Source organism: Myxocyprinus asiaticus, chromosome 16 (assembly GCF_019703515.2).
Source record: "Myxocyprinus asiaticus isolate MX2 ecotype Aquarium Trade chromosome 16, UBuf_Myxa_2, whole genome shotgun sequence".
NCBI lineage: Eukaryota > Metazoa > Chordata > Actinopteri > Cypriniformes > Catostomidae > Myxocyprinus > Myxocyprinus asiaticus.
The window spans coordinates 33,705,139-33,726,965 of NC_059359.1; the positions used below are offsets into that span (position 1 = coordinate 33,705,139).

At 43.2% G+C, this 21,827-nt stretch overlaps 1 pseudogene; it reads left to right on the plus strand.

Annotated features, from left to right (window-relative positions):
- Positions 1–4,377: 4,377 nt before the first annotated feature.
- Positions 4,378–8,436, plus strand: LOC127453796 (acyl-coenzyme A thioesterase THEM4-like; annotated as a pseudogene).
- The last annotated feature ends 13,391 nt before the right edge of the window (positions 8,437–21,827 follow it).

The window sequence follows — 21,827 nt, forward strand, 5'->3', positions numbered from 1 at the left end:
TTTCACAACACACATCGTTTCAAAGCAGCTTTACAGGAAATCATGCTTTAACAGAAGATGAAACTGTAATATCTATAAAGTCTTATAGTCATCATTGTGTAATTGTAAATTGTGTATAAAAATAAATAATTAAATAATAATTGTATTTATAACCCCAGTGAGCAAGCCGAAGTCGACTGTGGCAAGGAACACAAAACTCCATAAGATGTAGGTTAATGGAGAAAAATAACCTTGGGAGAAACCAGACTCACTGTGGGGGCCAGTCCCCCTCATACCCTTCCAAAAATTTTCCTGAATACATTTTTTATCCAAATAATGCATGCAAATAATTCAAGTTAATATTTAAGTTCATTTATTCCATCTGTGTTGTATTGTTTTTGCTAATTATGTTAAACTTGTCCGAGATGCAGTGTGATAACTGATGATTGTGTTCATTTGTTAACCTGTCATTTTCTTTAATAAAAAGTTGATATGATATAAAATGATCACACATTTAATATAATTATATATATATATATATATATATATATATATATATATATATATATATATATATATATATATATATATATTTAAAGATGTTTGGGACTGTCCCTTGTGTTCGAAGTGTCCTTACAATGAACATATAATAAAATTGTTACAGAAAAGCAACTAAGAACATCAGTGTGGTGATGACCACTGAGCAATGAATGTGAAGGATCAACATTGTGTTTTAAACAGTTTTATGTTCGTTGTTGATAAATGGCCAGGCCAATCTTGCTTAGCTCTTCAATGTACAGCTGTTTCTCTTGTTCCAATAACCTGCGTAACGCTTCTCTTCGTACCTGTTGAAACATCACACAGGATATAACAACTTGTTCCTGTTGTGATCAGTTGCAACAGCATTTACAAGGCAAAGCGGAATTTGAATCCCTCTCCCTTCACAGCAGATACCATGTACGGACAACTATACATAGGAGGTGTGCCCCATAATGGACATTTGTGTACACAGGGAGGCTGGATTCAACATTACTAAATTGTGGTGTTTTTAATCCCGTTGTAATGTTTCAATAATAATCCTGCAGGCAAAAATAATGTTGAAATGAGAAACCCATTCTTCGGGCATGCTTTCTGTTCAAATATTCATGGCATTATAATTCAAGCACAAACATGGGATCAAGATAGGACAAAAAGAGCATTATAACATATTTGTGGACTATCAGGATCCTCTTTTACACCCTCTGACCTTAAAATGATGATCCTTTCCGTATGTGATTACACAGATGATCTGTATAGTTGCACAATATGAATAAACTGTATAATTGTAATTACTCTCTGTAATAACACTCATTTGGCAACTGCTGTTTGTGCTATGTAACTATTTGACTAGAAAAAAGTGTTATTTATACCTGTGCATTCAACAGCAGGTATTGACTTTCTCAGTAGCCCGAAAACTACACATTTTCTCTAAAACAAATATCCATTTTCTATAGCCACTTGTCCTACGTAAAAAAAATGGTTTTATGTACACTTTACAAAGAAATGAGCTCTGCTTGAGTTTCATGAATAAGGCTCATAGATTTTACGGTCCCACTGAGAAACCAGAAACTGTGAGAAACATTAAAAAGCCAAATTTGCCTTCCATAAGAGGAGACCTCTAAAGGTCCACCATAACTACTTTTGTTTCCTGAATCAATTTGCTTGTACACTTGTGTCCTTATACTAGCCTCTACTGATAATATGCTGTTATTACAACTTATTTTCCCCAATGTTGAAATTTACAGACATTCTCAATCTCAACACATTTTTACAAATGTATCAGTTAAGTTCAGATGTATGCCATTTTGTTTATGCACACTTCAGTTTTCTATATTCCCAAGGAACATCTCCAAACTTCCAGATACATAGTAGATTTTTTTTAGAAAGTCATTGAAAAACTGTCATATCCTACTGACCAGAATGAGAGAGGTGTTCCACAACTCCGTCTCTCTCTGCTGGACCCTTTCTCTGCATTTCAGGTCTTTGTCATAGCCATTAAGGCCAAGACCCTCAAATTCAGCTTTCAGCATCACACTCTTTATACTGGAACAAGAAGTAAGAACATAGTGTCAGTGCAAGGCATATTAACTGCTCTGTTTAACTCTAAATAAATATGTTGAGAGGAAAGCAAAAACTTCTGTGAAAATTATTATAGAGAGCAACACAAAGTAAAGTAATTAGTATTATTACTTTTACACTGAGGAATCAGTAAAGTATTAAATAACTATTTTAGATAATTTTAGACTTTTCCTTATCAATTTTACGATTTTAGGTTAAAATGTATATGAATATATAAGGGTGTACATCTTTGGTCATGTTATTGTTTACCTTTTCTTTCTTTCTATTTTTTCTTTTTTTTTTTTTTAATTTTTAATCACTTTTTAAAACTTCACTGGTTCCATTTAAATGGTCCTATGGTATGACAAATACATTTTTAAATGAACAAATATTTCAAATGGTCTCCCAACTAATATGAGGTTATTAAAGCTGCCGGCATGAAATCCTATTATAAAAGAAAAGCAAAATGATGTAGAAAACTTTTAAAGTACAGCATGTCAACTTCTCAGATGTTTTTCATGTTAACTTCCCAAATGTGTTTGAATTAATTTGTTTACTATTTTCTTCTTGCTATATACATTTGTTCACCATTTCTTTTTTATATACATATATAAATCACTAGTTTTCTAACTCTGCATGTTAAAGAAATATTCAAAACAAGTTAAGCTCAATCGACAGCATTTGTGGCATAATATCGATTACCACAAAAAATAATTTTGACTCGTCCCTCCTTTAAAAAAAGCACAAATCTGGGTTCCAGTGAGGCACTTACAATGGAAGTGAATGGGGCCTATTTTTGGAGGGTTTAAAGGCAGAAATGTGAAGCTTATAATTTTATAAAAGCACTTACATTAATTCTTCTGTTAAAACTCATGTATTATTTGAGCTGTAAAGTTGTTTAAATCATCGTTTTTACAGCTATTTTAGAGTTTGTTGACCTTACATTGTCATGGCAACGAAGTTGTAAAATTGGCCATAACTTTACATAGTAAAGGTTAGTAAGTGATTTTATCGCACTTAAATCATATTAACACTCATACTGTTTACGTCTTGTGGCTAAACTTTTTAAACAGTGAGTAGTTTAATGTTTATGGGTTAGCCCCCATTTACTTCCATTGTAAGTGCCACACTGGAACCCAGATTTTCTTTTTTTTTTTTTTTTTTAAGAAAATGAGGGACAAGTCAAAATTCTATATATATATTTATATTGTGGTTATCAATATTATGCCACAAATGCTGTCGACTGAGCTTAACTTGTACTGAACCCGAAACATTCCTTTAGTGACAGATTTGGATGGATACCTGTCCAACTCTGCAATTCTGTCAGTAATCTCTTCATCCTTCTGTTAGAAAAAGAAAACAATTGAACAGTAAATTTACAAGCACACATATGTAAATTGTATTAAAGATATACAGTATTTCTGTACCCTTATTCTTTCCCTCTCTCTCTGCACAAGCTTGTTTTTAGATCGCGCCTCTTGACAAAACATTGTGCATCACATGCAGGTGAACAATTAAAAGTCAGTGCGCTGAAAGCGTAGATATTAATCTGTGGCTGAAAGTACCGCAACCCCAATGTTGCTGTGGCAACAGGCAAACAGGAAGTTGTAATCCTTTAATCCACCAATCCGATGCACGCATTACTATCACGCGGTTAGAATGACACGCGCCAGGCAATCACGGATGACGGCAATGGTTGTAAAAGTCATCAAAGTCTCTTAAGAACAGTACTGTTCACCGGCTTGAGCTTGTATTTTCACTTTCAAGTTGTCCGTCGTTTTACACAATCTTGTACCGCAAGCTTATTTGGAAATAAGTTGTTTTATTTGGACGTTAGTACGACGATCGCGTGCTGCTGACAAGTAGTTTGAGTCATGAAATGTACGACACCGGCTAACTAGTGTACACAGCATGAGCGGAAATCTAGGTGATTGAACTGTATCAGGTAATTACATCGTGTACTTATTCTTGTCATATGTATATGTATTATTTAATCAGATATTGCGAAGACGACTTTACGGCATTAAGAGCACTCACCTGGCTGTGCAACATGTATTTGGACCATTTTGGATAGGTTGGCCAGGCACTGCATTTCTTTGTTAATGACTGATTTACTGTCATCTTAGGACACATAGCGAGAAGACTTGGACACCTCCACGGCCATCAGATATCCACTGGACTGATAGGAAGCAATCTTTTCCAGCTGTCCTCTAAAGAGACCCACAGACACCTGCAGCCCCCAGTCCAGACCATACGTCCTGTATAGGTAAGATTTAATCATAAGACCAAGTAGTCGTGTTAATGACAGTCAGATCCTGTGGGAAGTGTAATATCTGTCAGCTGATGTATTTTGTGCTGTCAGAGATGTGTCATGCATGTCTACAGTACACTTTTGTCAATCTGCAATGTTGCTCTTTGTCCAGACGATGTCGCTGTGGCGCTTCAGCTCAATTGCGGGACTTCAGTCAGCCCTACTCATCATGGAGTCCAGAGATGCGCAGAGTGTACGACCACTATAATGCACTGTGTGAGGTTGAGACCGAAAATGGCGAAAAACCGCTCCCTTAAATATGCTACAGGTGATTAAAATAGTTTTGTGTGTGTACTTACAGCCACTGGAATATGTGGAATTCAAAACATCAGATTTCAACTACTTAGTTTTCAATGATGTTCGATTTCCACATACTGATATAATATTCAAAAGGATTATACAGTGTGTATATATATATATATATATATATATATATATATATATATATATATATATGCATAATATACCTTGAAAAGTATATTAAATGCATATAAATATCATCTGCTAAAATATATAGTGGCAAAGTTGGGGATGTTTGGAATGCTATAGAAAATTATAATCCAAGCCACTAAAATCAAATCAGCACAATATTATAATTAAGACAGGGGTGCACGATTATGACAAAAATAATAATTGGTGATTATTTCCATTGATATTTTAATTGCACATAAAGTGATATCATGTAAATATAGGGACATAGTTATAGGGCAAAATTTGTCAACTTTTGAGACAGCAAGATGCTTTTTTGAATAACAATTTAAGATAATACTACTTATTCCAAAAAACAAACAAACAAAAAAAAAAACCTGAAAAGGGTTAACCATTTTCAGTTTATTTCAGTCACATTTGGCATTTCATAACATCTCAGGTGATTGTGATTAGATCAGTCAATGTGAGCCCACTATGAACATTTTTCATAACAGATCTATTCACCCCACTTAAAGGGATAGTTCACCCAAAAATGAAAATTCTCCCATCATTTACTCACCCTCATGCCATCCAGATGTGTATGACTTCCTTTCTTCTGCAGAACACAAATTAAGATTTTTAGAAGAATATTTCAGCTCTGTAGGGCCTCGCATGACAAGTAAATGGTTCTTAATGGTTAAATCCATATCTTCAGAAGCTGTATGATAGGTTTGGGTGAGAAACAGATCAATATTTAAGTCCTTTTTATTATAAATGCTGCTTACATGAAGAATGTGAATCACCAAAAACAAAAGAAGAATGTAAAAGTGGAGATTTTAGTAAAAAAGGACTTAAATATTGATCTGTTTCTCACCCACTCTTATCACATCGCTTCTGAAGACAAAGATTTAACCACTGGAGTCGTATGGGTGACTTTTATGCTGCCTTTATTTGCTTTTTGGAGCTTCAAAGTTTTAGTCACCATTTACTTGCATTGAAAGGACCTACAGTGCTGAAATATTCTTCTAAAAATCTTTGTTTGTGTTCAGCAGAAGAAAGTCAGTCATGATTCAATGAGAATAGATCCACAATGAAATGCAGTAATTGAAAACTTTTCACGATTATTTAATTGTAGCAGCTGTAATTGTAATCTCTATTTGTTTATTTGATTAAAAGTGAACTATTCTTGAAGATAGAGATTTAAAGTTTTTGAGTGTAAATTTAAATGAAAAATGTCACTTTGTTTCTGTCTGGTAGGGGGCGCATACCTCAGCAAGTTCATGCAGGCCAAAGCTCGACTTTTCACAAGAAGTGTTAAAGAACAGAGCACAACTTTCGAATATGTAGCATTTGTCAATAAGGAGGAAAAGAGCTGCATCTGTGTGTTTCAGGCAGGACATTACTAGAGGGGGCATCTGGGTGAGAGAAGAGTGCTTTAAATATGAGATTTGGATGTCAATCAAAATGTTTAAAATATTAGAGCTAAATGTTTGAGGTTCTTTGCTTTAAGGCAAATGCCTGAAATTGAATGCCACCGTTTTAAGGCACAGCTAACCCTAGCTCTCATTTGTGAAGGATGGGGGAATCCCATGTTATGTTTTAGAACAGGAAGTGATGTCAGACTATTTTCCTGTGTAGTAGTCATGTACATGGCGGAGCCATACCCACCATAATTGACACGGTGACAGGTACTCTTGCCAGCTACCTATCAGGACATGTTATGACTGCCAATCTTAACATCTACTACCACAGGTGAACTAGTATTTTAGTACTTCAGAAGCCTTTAAAATGTCGTTGCCCTTCCTTAATGGTTTGCGTAAAGCCTTACAGTTTATAATGGTTTTAAAAATTGGTTATATGTGATCTCAGACAGTAAATATTCACCTGTTGTACCCTGTTCTCCTGTATAGTCCAGTGCCTCTGGGTAGTGTGGTTTTAATCCACAGTGCTCTGGATTGAATAAATGGGAGGAAAACCTTTGAGTCCAACCTTTGAGTCCAAACTCCACACAGAGGCTACAGGTTGAGTACACAAACAAAACACAAACACTTTACAACAGTTGTCAGAAAAACATACTCCCACGTAATACCTCTGTGTATATTATGTAAGAAAGTAAACAAGCTTATGCCCCTGATGCAATCACTGTGAAAATATGCATAAACATCCAATCAAATCAGACCACATCATGCACACACCTATGTAGACTCACTTCGCATATTTTACCTCCTATTTGCATGGCGAAACCACACAGCTGATATACCAGTCTGGCATTATGTTACGGCTGTGTCACACAATCATTAATTTTTCACATTGCCATCATGAAGCATTCCATAATCTCCAATAATATTCCCATATGTCTGACATGTGATTTTTTAATTGCTGATTTCTGGCCTTTTAAGCTGAACTCACACTAATCTGCCTGATTGATTTTCTCAATTTTCTCTTGATCTATATGTTATATAATATAATGTAGATAAAGACATATTATATTGACATATCTCTTGCATATGCATCTTGAACACTTCTTTTGAGGAAATGCATTACAGGTGTATTACTGAAACTTTTGTAGTAAACTAATCTTATGTACTATCTTTTTTTTCTCACACTTTCTCTCAACTAATTTTCTTTTTCTACAGCTCTATTTGTGTCAGTAAATCTGGGCAATTTATTTGGAGCACGAAGCTGAAAGCAGCCCAGAATCCACCACAGAGCTGTGTGAGAGTGTGCATATCTTTATACACGTGAGTGAGATTACAGGTGTGTGTCTAAGGTAGCGTGACCAACTGATCAAGCTGATATTTTACCTCAGCTCTGTGAATGAGGTATTCAGCAATGCATACGTGTAACACAGAGCCCTCTCTTTTGAATTCCCCCATTACAATTTTCTTTTAAATGGAAAGGTGTGAATTTAAATTACCTTATTATGCTTATTATTAAGTAATAACATATTTATCTACCTTCATTAACATTAAAGTCAAATCTTGAATTGTGTGGTGTGTTTTTTGTCCTGGAAAAGTGAGTTTATTAGTTTTTATTAACTCTGAAATGTCTCAGATTATTTAGGGCTGACACCGCAGCTGAATGTGGCCCAAATCTGATTTTTTCACTTGCATGTGACACAGATCTGTAAATTGATGACTGTGTGTGAACAGCCGAAAACACTTTTAATCTGACATTTTCAAATCCGATCTGGGCCACTTTCATATGTAGAAATAAATCGGATACAAAATTCTTTCCAATGTGCCTACAGTGTGAACAGCCAGGTCTGATTTAATGTGATTTTTAAATCAATCTAACTCAACATTAGTCATTTGCGTGCTTCATTTACCACTTAAATAGGCCTGTTATGGTTTAAAACTTTTAGGTGCAAGTAATTTCTAGTTAACTTTCTAGTTAAGGCATTCAGTTCCTTTTTAACCTTATAACGCTGTGTGTATCATATATGATATACACAGGTATGTTGGGTAAATGAATATAATAATAATATTTGAATATAAGACATCTTGTGCTTGTTTAAAGTTTTGAATATTTATTGAAAACCTCCCTTTATAATCCATGTATCAAATATGAGACAACAGGCTTTTGAGGTATATTTCTCAATCACCATTCCATTCCATTCATGCCGACCACTGCCAAAAAATGTATAAATAAATAAAAAAATTACAGAGTTTTGAAAATTTGGACATATAAATTTTATAAGATATATTTAAAGTGTGAGCTAATATTTCTGTGTATTTTCATATATGCAGCCTGCTGTGTCATTATAAAGATCTCATTATTTTACATTACAAGCTATTATGATGTCATCTTACCATAAGTTCCTGAGACCCAGGGAAAAAAGTTTTACAGTTTCCCTTTTTTAAATGGCAATATAGTTTTTGGTGCTTAAAATGCATATGATAAAAATTGTTTATTGAAAAAATAATATTTTATTCATATTGTATTTGATGTGCTGAATTGAACTGTTATAAATTTCAATCCATATTTATAGAACAAGGAGAGGAAAAAACTCTCGTGGCCAAACTCTCAAACATTTTGTATCTTTGAAAAGCCCAGTGTGTCCTCTGATAAAACAACAAGATTTACTACTGTAGCGTGTATGGGCTAAGAAAAACTTAAATAACAAATGGCCTACACAAAAATGAATTGCTGGGCCTTTATGTAACAGTGCCCTTTACTTGCATCATACTCGCACAGAAAACACAGTATATAGTCTATATTTCTCAGTTGAGCTCATAGGACTTGTTGTTATTGTCCCTTAAAATAATCAGAATTCTCTTGATTTCTTGAGTGGCGGTAAGGGGTAATCACTTCATTGGGATTATCAGGTGGGAACCCTACTTCACTAGTGTTTCACTGATAAGCCCACAACACCTCCAGAGGGCTCAATGGCACCATCTAGCGTCCCAGATGTGCCTCCCTCCGCTTTTACCCCTTCCTATAAGTCACCTTACAGCCCAAATCAGGTCCTTTCTCTTCAGCCAAAGCCAGTTACTACTATGCTCAGCGGCCTCCGACATTGACCTGGTGGCTTGCCGTAGGGCCCTCCCTCGAACTCCCACCTCTTTCAGGAGCCCGGTGGTTTATCTGGCCACAAAACCTCTGCAGCCAACTCCACTGGTAGCACTCTTCTATATGTTCATATTTCAACCATTTCCATTCGTATGCTTCACCTACTGTAGCCTCCCAGGGCACCGTTAACTCTATGATGTATAGGGACCTCTGTGAAGTAGACCACAAGACCAGGTCTGGCCTCAGATTTGTTATCATGATCTCTGGCGGAAAGATAAACTTCTGGTCTAAATCCACCTGCATCTTCCAGTCATGGGCTATGTCTAACAGGCTTGATACCTTGTAGATGCAAGCTTTGGCAGTTTTCCTGCTGGTACGAAGGCGGTGGTGTTAGAGAAGCCAGTTGTTTGGGGAGGTAGGGCATTGACAACAGTTCTCCTTTGCTCCAGGATGTTTGCCAGGTGCTGGAGTACCTGATTGTGTCTCCAGGTATAGCGGCCTTAGGAAAGACTGGTTTTACAGCCGGTAAAGATGTGCCTTAGAGTTGCCGTTTCTTTGCATAGCAGGCATGGTGGATCTTCTCCCTTCCACTGGTTTAGGTTCATGGGAGTGAGAAGCACATCGAACGTGGCTCTGATGGTGAAACTAATTACAGTATGCCTCCTTCCATCTCCCACAGATCCTTCCAGGTTAGTTTGCTGTGTTCCACATTTTCCCATGTTGTCCGTTGGCCCTGTTTAACCTGTGAGACTGCCCTTGCACTTCGCATTGTCTCCTCTTGCTGGCAGACCTCAGCAACTACCAGCTTTCACCGCTGGGTTGATGTTGCTTTGTACCAAGTGGGACGACTTGTCATGAGACCAAAACCACCTCTCCCATGCTGTACTTGACCTACAGTATCTCCATACTTGAGAGACGATTTGCTTGTTCTACAGCCTCAGATGGGGTCCACTCTGTAACATCCGAGGTTGATACCCCTCCTACCAACCACCAGAGGGAGCCCTCTCCTGAATACTAACTCTGTACCATTTCTTCTTTGGTGACTTCCTGTTTAAACTGTATAAATACCATGCTGTTCCATTCTGACTTTGCGAAGTATTGCCAGTTTACCCTGCCTTACCAAGTGTTTTTCCATTGCCTTTGCTGATTGTTTTCATGTTATGACCATTGCCTGTTTTTCTGGATTTACTGCCTTTTGGATACCCCTTTGTTTTGTTTGCCTTGTTGGACTGTCTTTTTGGTTTATTGGATTGTACCGCTTGCTTTACGACTACCTCTATTTGCCTGCCAATTTGGATTGTTTGCTTGTGTTCATAATAAACTTCCAGCACATGGATCCTAACACCATCTCTATGACCAGTTCATTACAGAATACTTTGCCTAACATGGATCCAGCGGAAGTTTCACAGCTCCAGGCCGCATTTGCGCACCAGTGCGAGGTATTAAGGGGTTACCAAGACCAGCTGAACAACCTACGAGCTGCCAACGAATGTTTGACACAAAACATTCACTCACTGCCAGCTCCCCATGCTAAACCGGTAAGCTTTGCTCTACCTGATAAGTTTGATTGTTCTGCTGAAAAATGCTGTTTTTTTTTTTTTTTTACAACAATGCAAGGTATTTTTCTCAAATCAGCCTGAATCATTTGAGCAAGATGCCAGGAAATGTTCTTTTTTGTTGTCACTGCTTACCGGCAAAGCTCTCGATTGGGCCGCCGCTGTTTGGGATAAAGATACTCAAATCCAGGTTTCATTTGATTACTTTGTTCAACAAATCCAGTGGGCAGCCAAGATATCTCTGTTCAGCTACTTCATCTACGCCAGGGTCATTGATCAGCAGCAGATTATGCAGTTCTGTTCAGGACACTAGCGGCTCAGAGTGGGTGGAATGATGTTGCTCTGAAGACTGTTTTCCGTGAAGGGCTTAACCTGAAATTCAGAATGGAACTGACCTGCAAGGGTGAAGGTACGAATCTTTCTGAATACATAACTATGGCCATCCATGACCCATCGATATCTTGGAACCAAGGTGAGCTTACGCAATTGTCAAATTTTTGTCACAAACATTGTCTCCATGTTGCTGTTTTCATGCCTTGTCTTATCACCAGTATTGAGAGCCCTGAATCACAGAAGGAGCCCATGATCCCCAAGGAGTATGCAGAGTTCAGTGAGATGTTTAGCAAAATCAAAGCTACACAACTTCCTCCTCATCGTCCATGGGACTGCGCCATTGAACTTCTGTCAAATACAGCCCCACTGAGAAGCAAGGCATATGCATTGTCACGCCCCGAGACCCTCGCCATGGAGAATTACATTGAGGAAGCCCTGGCCTCCGATTACATCCGTCCCTTTACCTCCCCAGCTGCTGCAGGGTTCTTTTTCGTAGAGAAGAAGGATGGAGGTCTACGTCCCTGTATCGACTACTGAGGCCTGAACTCTGTCACCATAAATTACCGTTACCCATTACCGCTTATCCCCTCAGCCCTTGAACAACTCCGCGAGGCAAAGATCTATACCAAACTTGATCTGAGAAGTGCTTATAACCTTGTCAGAATCTGAGAAGGGAATGAGTGGAAAACTGCTTTCATCACCACCAGAGGGCACTATGAATATTTGTTCATGCCGTATGGACTTGCTAACGCCCCCTCGGTTTTCCATTCTTTTATCAACGAGATATTCAGAGACTGAATCATCGTGTGGTGGCTTACATTGACAACATCCTCATCTACTCACAAGACATGGAACAACATATCCAGCAGGTCAAGACAGTTCTATCACATCTCCAGGAACACCAACTATTTGTCAAGGCAGAAAAATGTGAGTTCCATACCTCCCATACCACTTTCCTAGGCTACAATATCAGCCATCAAGGTGTAGAAATGGATGTCTCTAAGATAACAGCAGTCACAGAATGGCCTCGACCTTCAAAAATCAAGGAACTACAGCGGTTTCTGGGCTTCGCCAACTTCTGTCGCCATTTCATTAGGAATTACAGCATCATTGCAGCCCCACTCACGTCGTTGCTCAAGGGAAAGCCCAACAAATTTACTTGGAACGATGCCGCATACCACAACCACTGCCAATACCACAAAGACCATGGTCCCACTTGTCCATCGACTTCATCACAGACCTGCCAAACTCCCATGGTAACACTTCCATTCTGGTAATAACGATTTTCTAAATCATGTAGACTTGTCCCTCTCAAGGTATCCACTGCCATGGAAACCGCTAATGCTTTGTTCCACCAAGTCTTTAGGGTCCATGGAATACCAGAGGACATCGTGTCTGACAGAGGTCCACAGTTCACGTCCCGAGTTTGGCAGGCTTTCTGCAAACAACTGGATATCAATGTGAGTCTCACCTCTGGTTACCACCCTCAGGCCAACGGACAGGTGGAACGACTAAACCAAGAGATAGGCAGATATCTTCTGAGTTATTGTAGCCATGAACAGGAGAAGTGGAGTGATTTCCTGACCTGGGCCAAATATGCACAGAATTCCCTCACTCATACCTCTACGGGTCTAACCCCCTTCCAATGCGTGCTGGGCAAACAACCCCAATATTTCTTTGGTCAGGAGAACCTTCTATGGTGCCAGCAGTGGACGATTGGATTAAGTGAAGCGAGAGGGTGTGGGACAGTGCACATGTCCAGGGACAGCAAGCGGTCAGTGCACAATGCTTCCAGGCTGACCGATGGAGGCGCCACCATCCCAACTATCAGCCAGGACATAGGGTCTGGTTGTCCACAAGGGATATCAAGTTGCGTCTACCCTGCAGGAAGCGCAGTCCAAGGTATGTGGGTGTTTCAGAATTATCTGTCAAATATACCCAGTTACTTACTGTTTAGAGCTTCCTGTTAATTACCGCATCTCTCCTTCCTTCCATGTGTCCTTGCTGAAACCCATCCACCTGGCGTCTGGCTCTGGAACCATGGATTCTGAGCCTCCACCTCCATTGGAGGTAGATGGAGCCCCAGCATATATGGTCAGAGAGATCATGGACTTAAGATGACAAGGGAGCCAGATGCAATACTTGGTGGACTGGGAGGGCTATGGACCAGAGGAGAGATCATGGGTAGCCTCAAAGGACATATTGGACCCGTCCCTGATCCAAGAATTTCATCATGCCCATCCTAATCATCCAGCACCACGACCAAGGGGACATCCCAGAAGAAGAACACAGGGAGTTGTTCGTAGAGGGGGGGTTCTGTAACATCCGAGGTTGTTACCCCTCCTACCAACCACCAGAGGGAGCCCTCCCCCGAATACTTACTCTGTACCGTTTCTTCTTTGGTGACTTCCTGTTTAAACTGTATAAATACCATGCTGTTCCATTTTGACTTTGCGAAGTATTGCCAGTTTACCCTGCCTTACCAAGCGTTTTTCCATTGCTTTGCTGATTGTTTTCATGTTATGACCATTGCCTGTTTTCCTGGAATTACTGCCTTTTGGATACCCCTTTGTTTTGTTTTCCTTGTTGGACTGTCTTTTTGGTTTATTGGATTATACTGCTTGCTTTACGACTACCACTATTTGCCTGCTGATTTGGATTGTTTGCTTGTGTTCATAATAAACGTCATGGTTACTTTCGTAACCTCCGTTCCCTGATGCGGGGATCGACACGTTGTGTCGATGTAGTGACACTAGGGGTCACTCTTGGGAGCCCCAAACACCTCTGCTTTTTGAAAAAAGTCCAATGGGAATTGGCGAGTGGAATTTGCATGCCACTCCCCTGGACCTACGGGTATAAAAGGAGCTGGTATGCAACCACTCATTCAGGTTTTGTGCTGAGGAGCCGAGACCAGGTCCTGGCCATTTCAGCGGGTAGTTCAGCATTGTGGCAAGAGGGACACAACATCTCGTTCCCTCCATCAGGGAACGGAGGTTACAAAAGTAACCATGACGTTCCCTATCTGTCACTCACTTGACGTTGTGTCGATGTAGTGACACTAGCGGTCCCTATATAAAACGGCACAACTATCTGAACTGTTACGTGAAATGGTGGTGCGAGAAGGGCAGACCGCTGTGTGCCTCGTAGCCAGCGCACTAGGCCGTAACGTAACCTTCTCCAACGCTCTTATGAGTGTCGAATGGTCCTTCACGAACAAGTCGACTGCCCAACAATAGGGACAGGCTAGCCCAGCCGAGGCCTCTTTTCCTCTTTTTTTTGCTCCCCAAAAAGAGTGGAATTTGTTAACCGACTGGGAGCCATAAGTGTCTACATCGGGGGGTGTCCCTCCCAAGGGGAAGACACCGCAGAGAGGGGGGGGGGGTATTTTGAGTGGAATACGTCACATGGTCTTACCGAGTCTTGTCGGAAGTATGTCATGTGGAGAGGTCCCATGGTAGGTCCTACCCGAAGGGGGAGGAGTTTCTACAAAGCATGGCAACCGGGGCAGAGGTCCTCTGCCCAAGGAAGACGCAGTTTACTGACAGGGAAACGTTTTTGCGGAAGATATCACATGGGGTCGCCTTCGGGGAACCAGCACATGTGAAGCACCTACCTCAGTACAGGGCCTCATTAGCGCACGTACTGGGCCGGCAGTGAGTTTCTCTGCAAACTCAACTACCAGAGGGCTAAGGAGGAAAATCATCCAGGGATTACACTCTGTGAACACGACTGGGAGTCAAGAGCGCACGTCTTCACCTCAAGGGAGGGAAAGGGCGCTATGTGCAAGCAGTACACCTGGCCAGCTGTCCCGGAACTTACCTGCTTGTACCTGCCAATACACGGGACGAGACCGGCTCAACCCGGAGATTGTAGGACCTCGCAAAGGTGTTGGGTGCTGCCCAGCCTGCTGCTCTGCAGATGTCTGCCAAAGAGGCGCCACTGGTCAGGGCCCAGGAGGCCGCCACACTCCTGGTAGAGTGGGCTCGTAACCCCGCAGTCGGTGGCAAGTCCTGAACCTAATATGCCAGTGCGATGGCGTCAATGACCCACTGGGCGATCCTCTGTTTGGAGACAGCACTTCCTTTCTGCTGTCCACCAAAGCAGACAAAGAGCTGCTCAGAGCTTCTAAGTTCTGCGTGCGATCCAAATAGATGTGTAAAGCTTGCACTGGACACAGCAACGCCAAGGCTGGGTCAGCCTCCTCCTGGGGCAGCACTTGCAGGTTCACCACTTGATCCCTAAAAGGGGTCGTGGGAACCTTGGGCACATAGCAGGATCACGTGAGAGTAACCCGGACCCGAACTCCAGGCATGATTCGCTGACAGAGAACACCTGCAGGTCCCCTACCCTCTTGATGGAAGTGAGCTCAGTCAGGAGGGCAGTCTTCAAAGAGAGTGCCTTAAGCTCAGCTGACTCCAAGGGCTCAAAGGGAGCTCCCCATAGAATTGGTCCAGAACCCTTTCTTCATCTCGCCTGGAGGGACAGGCTGTATCGCACCCTTGCGCAGAAGGGTTGCGATCTCCGCACGCAAGGTAGCGGCGTTCTCGCCTTTCACCGAGGTGAAGCGGATGCCGCTGAACCTGGGTGGTGGCCTTTTCGAACTGAATCGCATAGCCGAGTCGGATGGTCAGGGCCAGCCATCGCGACGGGTTGGAAAGCACTATCCACGCGCACAAACTCCGGGTGAGGGGGACCAAGGGAATGATCACGTCGGACGTACTGGCGGGTTGGGCCTCGCGGCTGGGTGGAGCTCGAGGTGCCATGTCGAGGGGACTCGAGCCCCGTGGCCATGCTGAGTCCGGGAACATGGAAGCACTTACCTGGCTCTTGCCACCCACCATAAGATTGGCCGAGGAGGGGGGAGGAGGAATCTCGTACCCGTAGTTCACTGGAACCAATCCCGTGTGGGCGTGTTTGTGCCACAGCTGAGTGCACAGGGGCGGGGGGTCTGCCGCAGGTGCGCCATACCTGCAAAAATGGGACGGTGGACGGGGGTCGTGACGATGGCCGTGCGCACTGGACATGTGACCCAGGAAACGAGAAAACCACTCTTTTGTCAAACTTTTGGGTACCGCAGCCTTTGGCATTCGGCAAAAAGTTAAATAAAGGATTCTCCTCCCGGCCCTCCACCGGGGGATGGAGTGGTCTGTTCACCAGCTCCAGAGAAGCAGGTCTCCTCCTGAGACGGGTGACCCAGGGGCGCTTCGAAGCCTTCCTCGGGTTCATAGCGGCCGGCCGTGAGACGGGTGGCGTCTGCTTCCTGTGTTGGGCTCCACGCCGGGCCACGTGGGCGGGCTGCAGCAGAGCTGGTATTGTTGCTTCAGGAGGACGCCCTTGGTGACAAGAAGACGGGGTGCGGGGTCTTAGGCCACACCGGGTCAGGATGTGTTGTATGGCCTCCGTCTGCTTCTTCACCACTGAGAACTGCTGGGCAGAATCCTCGACAGTGTCACCGAACAGGCCAACCTGGGAGATGGGGGCATCAAAGAACCGTGCCTTGTCAGCCTCTTGCATCTCAACCAAGTTGAGCCAAAGGTGGCGCTCCTGGACCACCAGGGTGGACATCGCCTGCCCGAGAGACCGCGCCATGACCTTCGTCGCCCGGAGAGCGAGGTCGGTCGCCGAGCACAGTTCCTGCATCAATCCCAGGTCAGAACTACCCTCGTGCAGCTCTTTTAGTGCCTTGGCTTGGTGTACTTACAGAAGAGCCATGGGTGCAGGGCAGAGGCAGCTTGTCCAGCGGCACCGTAGGCCCTAGTCGTCAGGGACGATGTAAACCTACAGGCCCTGGACGGGAGCTTCGGGTGCCCGCGCCAGGTGGCGGTGCTCTGCGAACACAAGTGCGCCTTATCCACCTGGGGAATCACCGAATACCCCCTGGCTGTTCCACCATCAAGGGTAATGAGAGTGGGGGAGCTGAAAGACCGGGACTGGGCAGTAAAAGGTGCCTCCCATGGTCTTGTCAGCTCCTCATGCACTTCCGGAAAGAAAGGAACCGGGGCGGGGCGTGGCTGTCACCCTGAGCCCAGGAACCAATCGTCGAGCCGCGAGGGTTCCTGGCCCGACGCTTGCGGCCGCCCGGGAAAGTATGTCCGTCATTTCCCCGTCGGTCTGAGACTGGGTGACCATTCCCGAAGGAGGAAGCCCTGCCGAAGCCTCTGTGTCCGACTGGACGAGCCCGCTCTCCGATGCTGCGCTCGATATGTCATTGTCTTCCCGGGCTCCGAACAAGAGATTGAACTCGCCCTGAGACGAGCCGGCGGTCTCGTCCAAGTGCTCGACTGGGGCAAGCAAGCGTGCTGGGGAATGGGAGGTCCGTGGGGGGATACCCGACAGAGGTGGTCCCATTGATGTCCCCAAATCGCCTGCAGTGCAAACTGGCACGGCCTCATACCTGTAGGTAGAAGGACCGAGGCGGGGAGCTGCTGGGGTGGCTTGCTTTCTTATGAATGCAAGCCGCGACCGCAACGTTGCCATGGTCATGTTCTCGCAATGAGGACAAGACCCATCCACGAACGATGTCTCCGCGTGGGCAGTGCCCAGACACGTAAGACAGTGATCATGTCCGTCAGAAGCAGAGAGATAACATCCGCAACCAGGAATAACACAAACGGAAACATCTTTAAAAAGACGTACCATGTGTGCCGCTCTTTTAAATTGAAAATATTCTCTTTTTTTGAATATGCTGTTTTTGTTATTCTGCCGAAGCACCCAGGGGCGTTCTCTGCAGTGCATCAGTGCAGAGGAGGGAGAAGCCGCTGAAATGCGCCGTCAGATCCAGCAGGGGTGAATGAACAGTCAGCTCAGTGAACATCGACCGTTCGGTTCCGAAGAGAAAATCTGAATGAGTGGTTGCATACCAGCTCCTTTTATACCTGTATGTTGGGGGAGTGGCATGCAAATTCCACTTGCCAATTCCCATTGGCCTTTTTTCAAAAAGCAGAGGTGTTTGGGGCTCCCAACAGTGACCCCAAGTGTCACTACATTGACACAACTTCGAGTGAGTGACAGATAGGGAACTTCTAGCACATGGATCCAAACACCGTCTCCATGGCCATTTCATTACACACTCCCTCCAGTTGTCAGCCTGTGAGCAGTTGTTCGTATCCCACCATCTCGAGACTCAGTCAAGGTCATGTCCAGCCTCACCTTGGTGCACTTGTTTGGATTTCATGTGGTAAAATATGCACATGAAAAGATACAGAGGTAGATTTATGTAACAGTGCCCTTTACTTACTCGCACAGAAAACACAGTATATAGGCTATTTCTCAAACTGTATCAAAACGCAAATAAAAGCCATAATAAGAAATAATTATAGAGATAACAACTCTTCTAATATTATAATTCATATTATACATTCTTGAGGTTCGATGGTAATTACATTTCAGAGGCTGCAAATGACTTAAAAATACAAAATAAATAGCCTACATTTCAAGTCTTTCTCCATCACTTGCTGATATAGGCTATGGTATTATTAGATATAGGCATTAAGTGTCCTATCCACGTTACAAATATGACTTTTTACAATTTTAATTATGATTAGATTATACAGATTATAATGATGAACGTGGCAGGGTTTGTTACATGCATGCTAGTCAGTTTAGGGGTCTTGACTGTTCAGACTATCTGATATGGACTACATTTTAAATGTCATGTGAACAATGTTACAAATTGTAATGTAAGCATTACTATTTTAAATGCATTTTCTATTAAAAACAAAACAAAACAAAAAAAATAATTTCAGTGCTGTCATTTCAAACTGAAGCTAATTGATCTTGTTTTAAGTGGGATATGTACCACTTTCTATTGGTTTAAATCAGACTTTTCCAGCATCATGAGTTTGTGTGGTCCAGCTGTCTTTTCCAAAATACACAAAAACATAATCACCTCATCACCTCCTTTATGCTATGTCCATTTCTCTTTATGCTGTGAACCTCATTCTTTTTAGCAAGACTGAAGGTGGATGGCTGTCCACTGTATCCATATTGTGTGCATGCATTAAATCCATTCCACATTACTACATATATTCCAGTAAAGTTGATTTAATGACACCACAGTGTTACGGTAATGAATGACACATTGTGCACATCAGAGGGGTGTACATTCATATGTGTAGTCTTTGAATTGAGCATCTGTGTGTCAATGCTGTCTTGCAGTATGATGTAACTTCATATGAATTTTTGCACTACATGCATGCTCCTATACTTATGCACACATCTTATACAAATCTTCTGCAAATTAGCGAACTCTCTTATCTCTGATAGAGTAAGAAACATCTTAACCGGTCTCTCTGTATTTCTGTGGTGGCCCCTGTAGTCTCCCACAGGCCCCTCACATGTCATGTATGTAGGGCACAGTCAGAGGTGGGTTTCTAATTCTGGAGAGGGCCAAATGTACTCTGGTCAAGTGGGCTTCACATGATGGCTTCTGTGGGAACACTGAAGCGAAGCTCTGTGGAGAGAAATTTTCCATGCGTGGTGTTGACGTTCAAACCCAAAATGCCATTTCCCTCATATCACTATTGCCTTGACTGAGATAAATTTCACTGGCAGTAGTTGAAAGATTTTCACAGCCTACATGTCAAAGAGTTAAAGTCAAAGCCTTTTAACATTAGCCTACTTATTTGAGATGCATTGGCCTCTTATACTGTTAATAATTATAGCTAACTGTTATTAATTAATGTAAAGAAATGCACCAACATTATTTTAAGCTGCCATTAATTTATTAATGTTTATAAATAACATGAGCGATCCAGTACTGAATAGATGTAAGCTGTGTTGTTCGTCAGTCTTTAGCATTCTGTTTATTTAGTATTTATCTGTTTATGTTAGAAATGTGAGATGATTATTTCCTCTTAAGACCTAACCCAGATAGCACACGTACATCTCTGAGATGTCTGTTTTATGTCTTTACATTTGGAAAGCATCACAATCTAATAACATCTGCTAAACATCTTAAAAAGATCTCCTGTGTCAGGTGTATTTTGTTGATTCATGTCTTTTATTTTGAAATTCTAGTTCCTGTTTCATGTCATGTGTTCCTGTTTCCCTTGTCATGTGATTTCTGTTTTCCCTCCATGTTCATGTGTCATGTTTTCATTGATTTATTGTTTAATTAGCTTGTTATGAGTTCTGTTTGTTCATTGGTTTATGTTCTCCCATGTCTTGTATTTAAGCCCTCATGTTTTCATTGTCTGGTGGTCAAGTATTGAATGTTGTCAAGTTTATGTCAAGTTTATGTTTTTGTTAGATCACGTTTATGGTTAGGGTTTTTGGATTCACTTTTGTAAATAAACTGCACTTGGGTTCTCATCTTCATCTTCACGTCTTCGTCATTGCCATCATTGTCAGCAGTTCCAGCACACGTTACAGAATACTAGACCAACCATGAACCCAGCGGTTTTACTTCTGCGCCTACGTCAGGGGAATCGTCCCCTGGAGGACTATGTTGAGGACTTCTGCGGTCTAGCCAGCCAGGTAGACTTTAATGAGGTTGCCCTCAAAGACTGTTTTAGATTTGGACTAAATGAGTCCATTTCTTTTTTGATGCCTGGTGGTCGCAGTTCCCTCAGCCTGGCTCAATATATCGACCTCGCCCTACGGTTCATTGGTTCCCCGTTCACTGTAGGGGAGGCGGATGCCGAGCCAGAGTTCCACGTCATGGCCGCCGCCGAGCCAGAGTTCCACGTCATGGCCGCCGCCGAGCCAGAGTTCCACGTCACAGCAACGCCTCAGCCTGTCCCATGCCACGTCACAGCAACGCCTCAGCCTGCCCCATGCCACATCACCGCAACGCCTCAGCCTGCTCCATGCCACGTCACAGCCATACCTGAGCAGTGGGACCTGGAGATGGTTCCTACCCTTATACCCACCCTTAGTTCTCCTGAGCAGGCAAGGGGAACTTTCGGCCCTCCGATCCCGCCTGGACCCTCTGAGCCCTGGACTTCGCCTTGGCCTGTCGGTCCCTCGACATTGCCTCAGCTCGGCGTTCCCTCGGCTCCACTACGGTCCTTCAGCCTGTCGGCTGTGCCGGGGTCCCTCGTCCCTCCGGCTCCTCCTTGGTCTGTCGGTCACCTGGCTCTGCTTTGGCTCTCCGATCCTCTGGCTGCGCCTCGTCCCTCTGATCTGTCAGCTTCACCGGGGACCTCCTTCCCTACGGCTCCACCTTGGTCCTCAGTCCCACCGGCTCCACCTCAGTCTTCCGATCCCTCAGCTCCGCCTTGCTCCTCCGAGCCTCCAGCACCGCCTTGGTCCTCCCTGCCATCGGCTCCACCCTGGCCCTTCGAGGCTTTGGCTACTCTCCGGGCACCACGTTCCATGGCTCCACCCCTCGAGCCTCTCACGGCTCCGCCTTCCATGGCTCCGCCCCTTGAGCCTCTCATGGCTCCACCCCCCACGGACTTTGCCTTGGTCCCATGCCCCTCGCCCTTTCTCGCTATGCCACGCCCCACACCTCAAGACGCCCCCCCCCCAGCTCCCTTTGAATTTATGTCATGTTTTACATGTTTTGTTTATGTGTTGGGGTGTCAGGAGCCACCCCTTAGTGGGGGGGATATGTCGGGTGTATTTTGTTGATTCATGTCTTTTATTTTGAAATTCTAGTTCCTGTTTCATGTCATGTGTTCCTGTTT